The 9,208-nt window shown below is 44.1% G+C and overlaps 1 protein-coding gene across 1 annotated transcript in view; it reads left to right on the forward strand.

Annotated features, from left to right (window-relative positions):
* rel (v-rel avian reticuloendotheliosis viral oncogene homolog) overlaps positions 1–615 on the forward strand; it is a 19,100-nt gene extending 18,485 nt beyond the window's left edge. Inside the window, exon 10 of the mRNA XM_084194965.1 lies at positions 1–615. This exon is cut by the window's left edge and continues 1,886 nt beyond it. The gene's annotated coding sequence lies outside the window, so the exon portion shown is untranslated.
* The last annotated feature ends 8,593 nt before the right edge of the window (positions 616–9,208 follow it).

Below are 9,208 nucleotides of genomic sequence, written 5' to 3' on the forward strand. Positions count from 1 at the left end.
AATACTTCAGAGATGCATCCTTGTTTCCGTGTTTCCTTGACCTATCCTATCACTCACCGAGCTATAAGTGATAGTTTAGCTGAAAGCAACGGGACCACTTTTTATTACTTCCACCAATCCAACCAATTCAGATGAATGGTTACTTCAGTTGAGGTAGGAAGGAAGGATGCATTTCTAAAGAATTAGAACAGGATCAGTGTTAGGTAGCACTGTGATATCCCCAGGTAATGGCTATGCCATATTAATGATCACAGGTGCTATCTATCCCAGAGTTCTCAGGGCATTGTGATGTGGACAAGACTGTGGAACATTCCAAATGGCACCCTATTCCCTAGTGCACTATAAGGGCTCTGGTCAAAAGTACTGCACTGTATAGGGAATAGGGTGCCATTTGGGATGCTGACCGTGGTTCCACATCAAATGCATCAGTTACTTTTCATGTCATAATTTACCCAAATACCGTATATATGGTTTATAAATGTTTGATGGGTTTTGTCTTAAAAAGTTGTGTTGTTATTTCCATGAACAACATTTTGTACGCTGATGATGTTTCTGTGGTATTTTCCTAAATGTTTTATGCAATTAATTCTTAATAAATCTATATTTTATTCCAGACAAGTGTGCAATTGATTGTATCGAATGGGAAACAACGTACTTAGCACTCATTTCCAGTGGACAAAATAATCAGTATTTCATATTTGCCATAATCTCTGAAACTAAAATCTCACATAATTGTGTCAGACGACAGATTATATTTGCCATCATTCTGTAACTGTTCATTACATCTGAGCCTGATGATTTGAAGCGCAACTTCTCCTTTGATCTAAGATATGAAATATGAAAGATCATTACCCTGCTGTAACAATGTTTACAAGATCTTCTACCAATAGCTAGATTTGTCCTCCTGAGCCTGTCCTTGTTTGACACAGGTCCTTTTTGGAGGCCAGACAGCCACTCCTGTAGCACTGCTGTAGTTTTATTCATGCTCACTTTTATTTTTTTGCCTCAAAGTAGCCTATTGCATGATTTACAGAAAACCAGTGTTCACCATTCCTGTCTTTGGATGGGGCAATAGTCATCTGTGGTGATGCAATGCTGGATGTTTTGGTAAATGGCTACAGTGTTTTTAACCACCCCACTTTCCAAATTTCCAGTCATGCTTGTTAAAACGCTTTCAGTTTATTTCTTTGTGTGTCCCAAATGGCACCCTATTCCCTATGTAGTGCACTACTTTTGACCAGGGCCCATAGGGTTGAGGCCTCGTTGGGCTCTGGTCAAAAGTAGTGATGGAAAAAGTACTCAAGTCAAATCAAATCACATTTTATTGGTCACATACACGTGTTTAGCAGATGTTATTACTGGTGTAGCGAAATGCTTGTGTATACTTGAGTAAAAGTAAAGATACCTTAATAGAAAAGGACTCAAGTAAAAGTGAAAGTCACCCAGTAAAATACTACTTGAGTAAAAGTCTAAAAGTATTTGGTTTTAAATATACTTAAGTATCAAACGTACTGTAAATGTAATTGGTAAAATATATTTGCAAACCATACGGCACGATTTTTAAAAATATTTTTTTACGATAGCCAGAGGCACACTCCAACACTCAGAGATAATTTACAAATGAAGTATTTGTGTTGAGTGAGTCCGCCAGATCAGAGGCAGTAGGGATGACCAGGAATTTTCGCTTGATAAGTGTGCAAATAGGATCATTTTCCTGTCCTGCTGAGCATTCAAAATGTAATGAGTCCTTTTGGGTGTCAGGGAAAATGTATGGAGTAAAAAGTACATTATTTTCTTTAGGAATAAGTAAAAGTAAAAGTTGTCAAAAATATAAATAGTAAAGTAAAGTACAGATACCCAAAACAACTACTTAAGCAGTACTTTAAAGTATTTTACTTAAGTACTTTGCACCACTGATAGGGAATAGGGTGCCATTTGCGACACAACCTTGTTCATGATGTCACTGTATGGCTTCCACATTGTGGTTGAGGGTTGATTCAGACTTAGGCATAGAGCTTCCTCTATTCTGGTAGCTAATATTGAGGACTAATCACAAAACAGTTCTGAAAGATTTTGTGTTTTGTTTTTATTAGATATGACTGTACATGACCTTTCGAAGACACAGGGATCAGAACATTCATTTAACATATAATTTTACAGTTCTTGTTGTCAGGCTGAAATAGTGTAATCGATCATAGGTCAGAACCCCTGTCTATGTGATAAGTGGCTATGCTATTTCCCGCTAACAAACAGATGAAATAGGAACTTTATCTTAAACTATAACATCCACTTATAAATCAATCCATTATTGCCTAACTAATGTGACTGGAAGGTACATCGAGGAACACAATTTCAAAAATGAGGCACCGTGATCTAATGTAATAGCTCAACATAAATCTTTACCATAATGCTTTCTGTTAAACACTGTTGCCGAAATCTTACCCTAGCCTCAGTTCCCTAATGTGATTCTGTCGTCGTTACAGTTGCCATCCACAGTTTTTATGCGAGTAAAGTCATACTTTATTTGTAAAAAAACAAACAAAAAACATGACAGCTGTGATGAAGTTTAAGTACAATTTTATAAATGCCAACAGATAATTTGTTCGTTTGACATGGTGGGATCTTGTGTAGGTAAAATGTATTATGCGGTAAATGGCGGTGGAAAGGTCTTTAGGCGCAAATATTGATATAATAACCATCATATCGAAGTGAACTTGGAGTCATGTGGTGACATGGTGCCCCACTACCACTCGGGAAACCATGCAGTTTAAATTAGACTACATATTAAATACATTATGATGAACTTCACAGGGTGGTGGAAGGGCACGGTATGAGCTTGATGCTCCTTTTCCAATAAATGTTGAGGTTCTTATTCTGGTGACATGATGATCAATGCTTGACTGACATTTAGACAAATAAAAACATTCTTGCTCTTATCCATAATCTCTTCATGTAGACTAGCCTACCGCAGAGCCCACCCTGGCTAGAGCACACACGACAAAGTAGGCAGAAGCACATTTGCTTTTTAACGCAGCCGTTTTTGTAACAAAACTATCCATAGAGTTGAAAATGTGATGGAAACACATTGAACATTTGATTTTTATTCTGTACATGAAAACTTAAGTGAAAAACTACATTTTGTGTGCAAAGTAGTCCGTTTGGTGGAAATAATATTTTTGAATATTTGAAAGAAAATCTGTCGCCAATTGGATGAAAACCTAGCTAGTGTCGCAAAAGGTTTCATTTGTAGGGCCTAGAGTGATGATTCAAACATCAAGACTGTGATGATGTCAACACAAAGTTGTGTTCTTTCCCTAGTGTGAATAGCACACACCTCCCTCCCTCCCCCACCCCTTCCCCTGAGGAGAGGTTGAGGTCAGGTCACACCTCCCTCCCCCACCCCTTCCCCTGAGGAGAGGTTGAGGTCAGGTCAGTGTCTGTATTTACAAAGCTCAGAGTAGCTGATCTAGGTTCAGTTTTTGCCTTTTAAATCGTTACGATTATAATGTGTTTGCCCATATTCACAAAGAGTCTTAAAGTAGAGTACTGATCTTCTGTCACGATCGTCATGAAAAGTGGACCAAGGCGAAGCGTGATATGAGTACATACTTTAATAGGTACTTTTCAAAAACAACAAAACGATACGTGAAGTCCTCGATCAATAACACAAACCTACAAGATCCCACAAAACACAAGTGCACAACAGGCTGCCTAAGTATGGTTCCCAATCAGAGACAACAAGCAACAGCTGATTCACGTTGCCTCTGATTGGGAACCATACTTAGGCAGCCTGTTGTGCACTTGTGTTTTGTGGGATCTTGTTCCGTGTAGGTTTGTGTTATTGACCGAGGACTTCACGTATCGTTTTGTTGTTTTTGAAAAGTACCTATTAAAGTATGTACTCATATCACACTGCGCCTTGGTCCACTTTTCATGACGATCGTGACAGAAGATCCCACCAATACAGGACCAAGCAGCGTGTCCAGGAGCAAACGCCAGAGGTAACGTTAGTGGATGTCCTCCTAGGTTGGGGGCAGATAACGGAGGAGGAGGCCGTCCGTTACCGGAGGGCGATGAAGGGGGAGACCCAGGCAGGAGAGGAGAAGCGGCGCCAACCGGGCCGTCGTCGGACAGGCGAGAGGCACCCCCAATAAAAAAATTTGGGGGGGGCACACGGCATGGACGACGGGGCGGCTGGAGGCAGCTACAGGGCGAGTTTGTGGATTAGGAGAGGAGGCCACCGGGTTTGGGGGGCTGGAAGGGAGGTTGGCGGAGCCTAGAGGTAGAGCAGAGCCAACTCCCCGTACTCAGGCTAGGCAGCGTGAGACTGGGCAGGTTCCGAGGTATGCGGAGCTGCGTACTGTGCCGCGAGTGGTCCGGCACAGTCCGGTACGTCCTGTGCGAGCACCACGCACGTGTCGTGCTAAGGTGGGCATGCAGCCAGGACGGAGTGTGCCGGCTCAACGCTCGTGGCCTCCAGTACCCCTGCTCGGTCCCGGATATCCTGCGCCAGTGTTACGTGCTGTAGTGCCAGTACGAGTACACAGCCCTGTACGTCCTGTGCTGATGCCTCACACAGAGTGTGTAAAAATAGGCATTCAGCCAGGACGGGTTGTGTCAGCTCTTCGCTCCAGACCTCCAGTCCGTCTCCACAGCCCGGTCCGGCCCGTTCCTGCTCCCCGCACCAAGCCTGTGATGCGCGTCGCCAGCCCGGCCCGGCCTGTTCCTGCCCCTCGCACCAAGCCTGTGGTGCGCGTCGCCAGCCCGGCCCGGCCTGTTCCTGCCCCTCGCACCAAGCCAATGGTGCGCGTCGCCAGCCTGGCCCGGCCTGTTCCTGCTCCCCGCACCAAGCCTATGGTGCGCGTCGCCAGCCCAGCCCGGCCTGTTCCTGCTCCCCGCACCAAGCCAGTGGTGCGCTTAGCCAGCCCGGTCCGGCCCGTTCCTGCTCCCCGCACCAAGCCTGTGATGCGCGTCGCCAGCCCGGCCCGGCCTGTTCCTGCCCCTCGCACCAAGCCGATGGTGCGCGTCGTCAGCCCGGCCCGGCCTGTTCCTGCTCCCCGCACCAAGCCAGTGGTGCGCATCGTCAGCCCGGTCCGACCCGTTCCTGCTCCCCGCACCAAGTCAGTGGTGCGCGTCGTCAGCCCGGTCCGGCCCATTCCTCCTCCCCGCATCAAGCCTGTGGTGCGCGTCGTCAGTCCGCCACAGCCCGTGCCTGTTTCACCGGTGCCTGGTCAGGTACCGGTCAGCTGCTCCACACCGGAGCCTAAGCAATCCGCTCCACCGATGTCCAGTCCAGCTCCAGCCAGCGGGGCCAGACCAGACCAGGGGCGCTACGGGGGGGTTGTTAGAGAGTGGTGGTCACCCCCGGAGCCGGATCCGCCTCCGAGGAGGAATGCCCACCCGGCCCCTCCCCTGTTGGGTTTATGTTGGCGCGGTCGCAGTCCGCGCCTTTGGGGGGGGGTACTGTCACGCCCTGGCTCTGGGGACTCTTGTATGTTGAGCCAGGGTGTTAGTTTCTTTGTGTAGTGTCTATGTTTTGTTTTCTATGTTCTGTTCTAGGTTATGTGTTTCTATGTTGGCCGGGGTGGTTCTCAATCAGAGGCAACGTGAATCAGCTGTTGCTTGTTGTCTCTGATTGGGGACCATACTTAGGCAGCCTGTTGTGCACTTGTGTTTTGTGGGATCTTGTTCCGTGTAGGTTTGTGTTTTGTTAACCGAGGACTTCACGTATCGTTTGTTGTTTTGTTATTGTATCGTGTTGGAAAAGTACACTATTAAAGAAGATATACGCACATTTACGCTGCGCCTTGGTCCACTCATTATGACGAACGTGACAGATCTAGGATCAATTGTGTCTTTCAGATCATAATGAATAAGATGATATGAACAGGGGGGACCTGATCCTAGATCAGCACTCCTACTCTGTAATCTGCTTCACTCTTTCTCGCTTTCTCTGTGATGATCGAGTTACTGAGAAATTCTATGACACCGGAGTCTGTGGCTCTCATCAAGCGATGTCTGTCTGTCTGATGGGAGTCACCACTCCTATCTCCTCAGGTCTGTGTCACAGCTTCTTTAGTGCAGAGACACTACTGTGTCAATAAACAGCATGAGTGGAGGGGAAAAGAGAGAGAGAGAGAGAGAGACATAATATGACATTTGAAATGTCTATATTATTTTGGAACTTCTGAGTGTAATGTTTACTGTTAATATTTATTGTTTATTTCACTTTTGTTTACTATCTACTTCACTTGCTTTGGCAATGTTAACATACGTTTCCCATGCCAATAAAGCCCTTAAATTGAAATGGAAAAAATTGAGAGAGAGAGATTTGAATCAGATTGTATCTATGCATATCACAAGACCTGTTAACACACTTCTCTCTGGTTCCTTTTGGTGAAAAATGATAATTTTCCTTCTCTAAAAGGCTATACATGGCCCTCAAAAAGCATTTTGTTTCAGCGGCCAGCCTAGGGTTCAGAATAGCATTTTGTTTCAGCGGCCAGCCTACGGTTCAGAATAGTAAGTAGCCTACACAGAAAATATGGTTCTTACAGAATGTATATGCAGCCCAAACACTAGTGTATTATGCGCTGTCCAGCCATTTTTGGAATAGTGAAGTTATGGCAATTTCCAACCATTCACTAGGGGCAACACGAGTGCCTGTTACCTGTTATCTGTTGAAGATGGGCTTAAACTGCTAGCTACGGCTCCGAGCATCGCAGGTTCAATCTAGCAAACCTTAAGCACTCAAAATGAATGCCTAACCTTAAATGTAACCCTATCCCAAACCCGAACCACTCGGTATTAATGCCTAAAGTACGTTTCGGTTTTACTTTTGCACAGTTTTACTGACAGCTAACAGACACAAAATACTCTGTAATTAAAAAGGCAACACACTCCATAATGAAAAGGTCAACACACTCCATAATTAAAAGGGCAACACACTTCATAATCTCTGTTGCCTGCAGTTATGGCAAAAGTCTCCATTTGGACTCTCTTTGGAGGTTGTGTTGCATACATGACAGCAAAGCCCTCCCCTGACCCTGATCCTAAGGTGAATTACAGTTTCTGCTAAATGACATGCCTGAGATTCTTTTCACATAAGGGATGGCTTTAACGCATGGATAAGGTACTTTCTGCTGGTCCGTATCAGAAACACAGGGACGTCATTACCTGTGAATACAGGACGTGTTTTCTTTCTTATCAATACCTGAGATTAAAAATGCTGCAGAAAAACGTAGCATCCTGCCTGTCTCTCTGTAACACACCACTACGCACTGTGGTGACAGGGCAGGCTAAAGCTAACTAACCTCATAGAGAGGATACTGAACTAGCATCCTGCTCCTGGGCTTTTGCTTTTGGTTCATGTGTGCACTACAACTCAAAGTAATGTAACCCTGCCTGAGACCTGAGGACTCATGGCAGCTTCAAGAGCTACGATCAGGCTTTAGCTCAGTGGGATAACATTCGGGTTTGAAACCAGGTTGGTTACAACTGTACACTACAGTGTGGACATCAGGCAGTCAACATAACATAAATTCAGTTAGGATATTTTTTCTACCCATGTTTCCCTCTTAAGTTCAAATAACAATGCAAGAACGTGGATAGGTGAGACATGTCTATTTACATGTGACTACCAGCATTATGTAATCAGTAATCAAAAGCAATGCAATGATCTGGATAGATGACACATGCTGTATAGGTCCCACACAGTACAGCATACTCTATTCACATTACAATATGATGTCATCAGTAGCAGGAAGTTGTACTACAATATGAAAGAATCCCACAACCTTCTAGTCCATTCTTTCTGTGATCTCCATAGACAGAAGGTCAGGGTATACACAGGGAAATATTATGAACATGAGGCATTAACTGTAGCGTCACAGTTCTTGATGCAAATATTTCACTGTTCGTTATGTAACTATGTCATTAGCCCAGCCCACTCATAGGTGTGTAGGTGTGTTGTTTGTGTGTGTGTGTGTCTTCTCCATTTCCTGGAACACAGCCAGAGGGGACGTGATACTTCTGGCTGAGCTGCTCCTCCACCTATTTCCAGTAACACTCCTCCTCCCTCTTCCTGTCTACCCCCCCCCCCCCTCCCCCCTCCCCAATCCAGTCAGATCAGGAAGTTAACTATAACATCTCTCCTCACTGAACATTATATGAGAAGCAGGGCAAAGGCTTTTATGATTGAAGCTATAGTATCTCTCCAACACAATAGAGTCTAGACAATCATTCACATTATCAGGTGGATTTTGTGTTACATGTACTTATGTATGATCAACAATATCAACATTTATTTTCAATGAGCTCTGCCTGGAAAATGACTATGTCACAATTCTTAATCTGAAATGGAAAGCAATTACTATATCATCCTACCCTTAGTTAATTTGTGTGTTCCTGCCATTTTCAAACTTCTTGCAGTACATTTTAAGTATAGCTATTGTCTCTAAAATGGTTACCTCACATAACATTTATCTCAGATTTCAGAGCATGGGGGAAATCCCATTCATGTGGCACCAGGTACAGTGTCTGTGTCCCAAATTGCACCCTATTCCCTATATAGTGCACTACTATCTATAGGGCCCTGGTCAAAAGTAGTGCACTATATAGGGAATAGGGTGCCATTTGGGACACAAGCAATAATAAAATAGCCGTTAGGGTCTTCTAGATGCTTATAAGGCCAGGACTGGAGACAGTTATTGTAGTAGGCTTATGCATGTATATCAATGTATGTAGTTTACCAGAAACTTTTCTCCCATTGTTTATCTGTTTAGCCTGCTATAGCTTAATGGTACATTTGTTATAACACCATAAGAATGCATTGTATTAGAAAACATGGATAAAATAAAATAAATAAAACATCTATTTAAACCCATAATGCAAATTCTGTTTGTTTAACACACCCAGACAATCAGAATAATAATTAGTCAGAGAACTGGCCTTTGGTGTGATTTTCCATTGAGAGGCATTATGTGATCTGCAATGCAGTCAAACATTTCACTTCCTCTTCTGACGGGCAGGCATGCAGATCCATGTCAACAACACGCCTTGAGTCACTGACACACACACATAGCTCACACACACCACATACACACACACATAGCTCACACACACAGAGACACACAATCAAAAACCACACACACTCTCTCTCTCTCTCGCTCACACACACATTGAGGGGCTGACATGGAAAGTACCCATA

This window comes from Coregonus lavaretus (genome assembly GCF_964263955.1).
Source record: "Coregonus lavaretus genome assembly, contig: HAP1_SCAFFOLD_628, whole genome shotgun sequence".
NCBI classification, from domain to species: Eukaryota; Metazoa; Chordata; class Actinopteri; order Salmoniformes; family Salmonidae; genus Coregonus; species Coregonus lavaretus.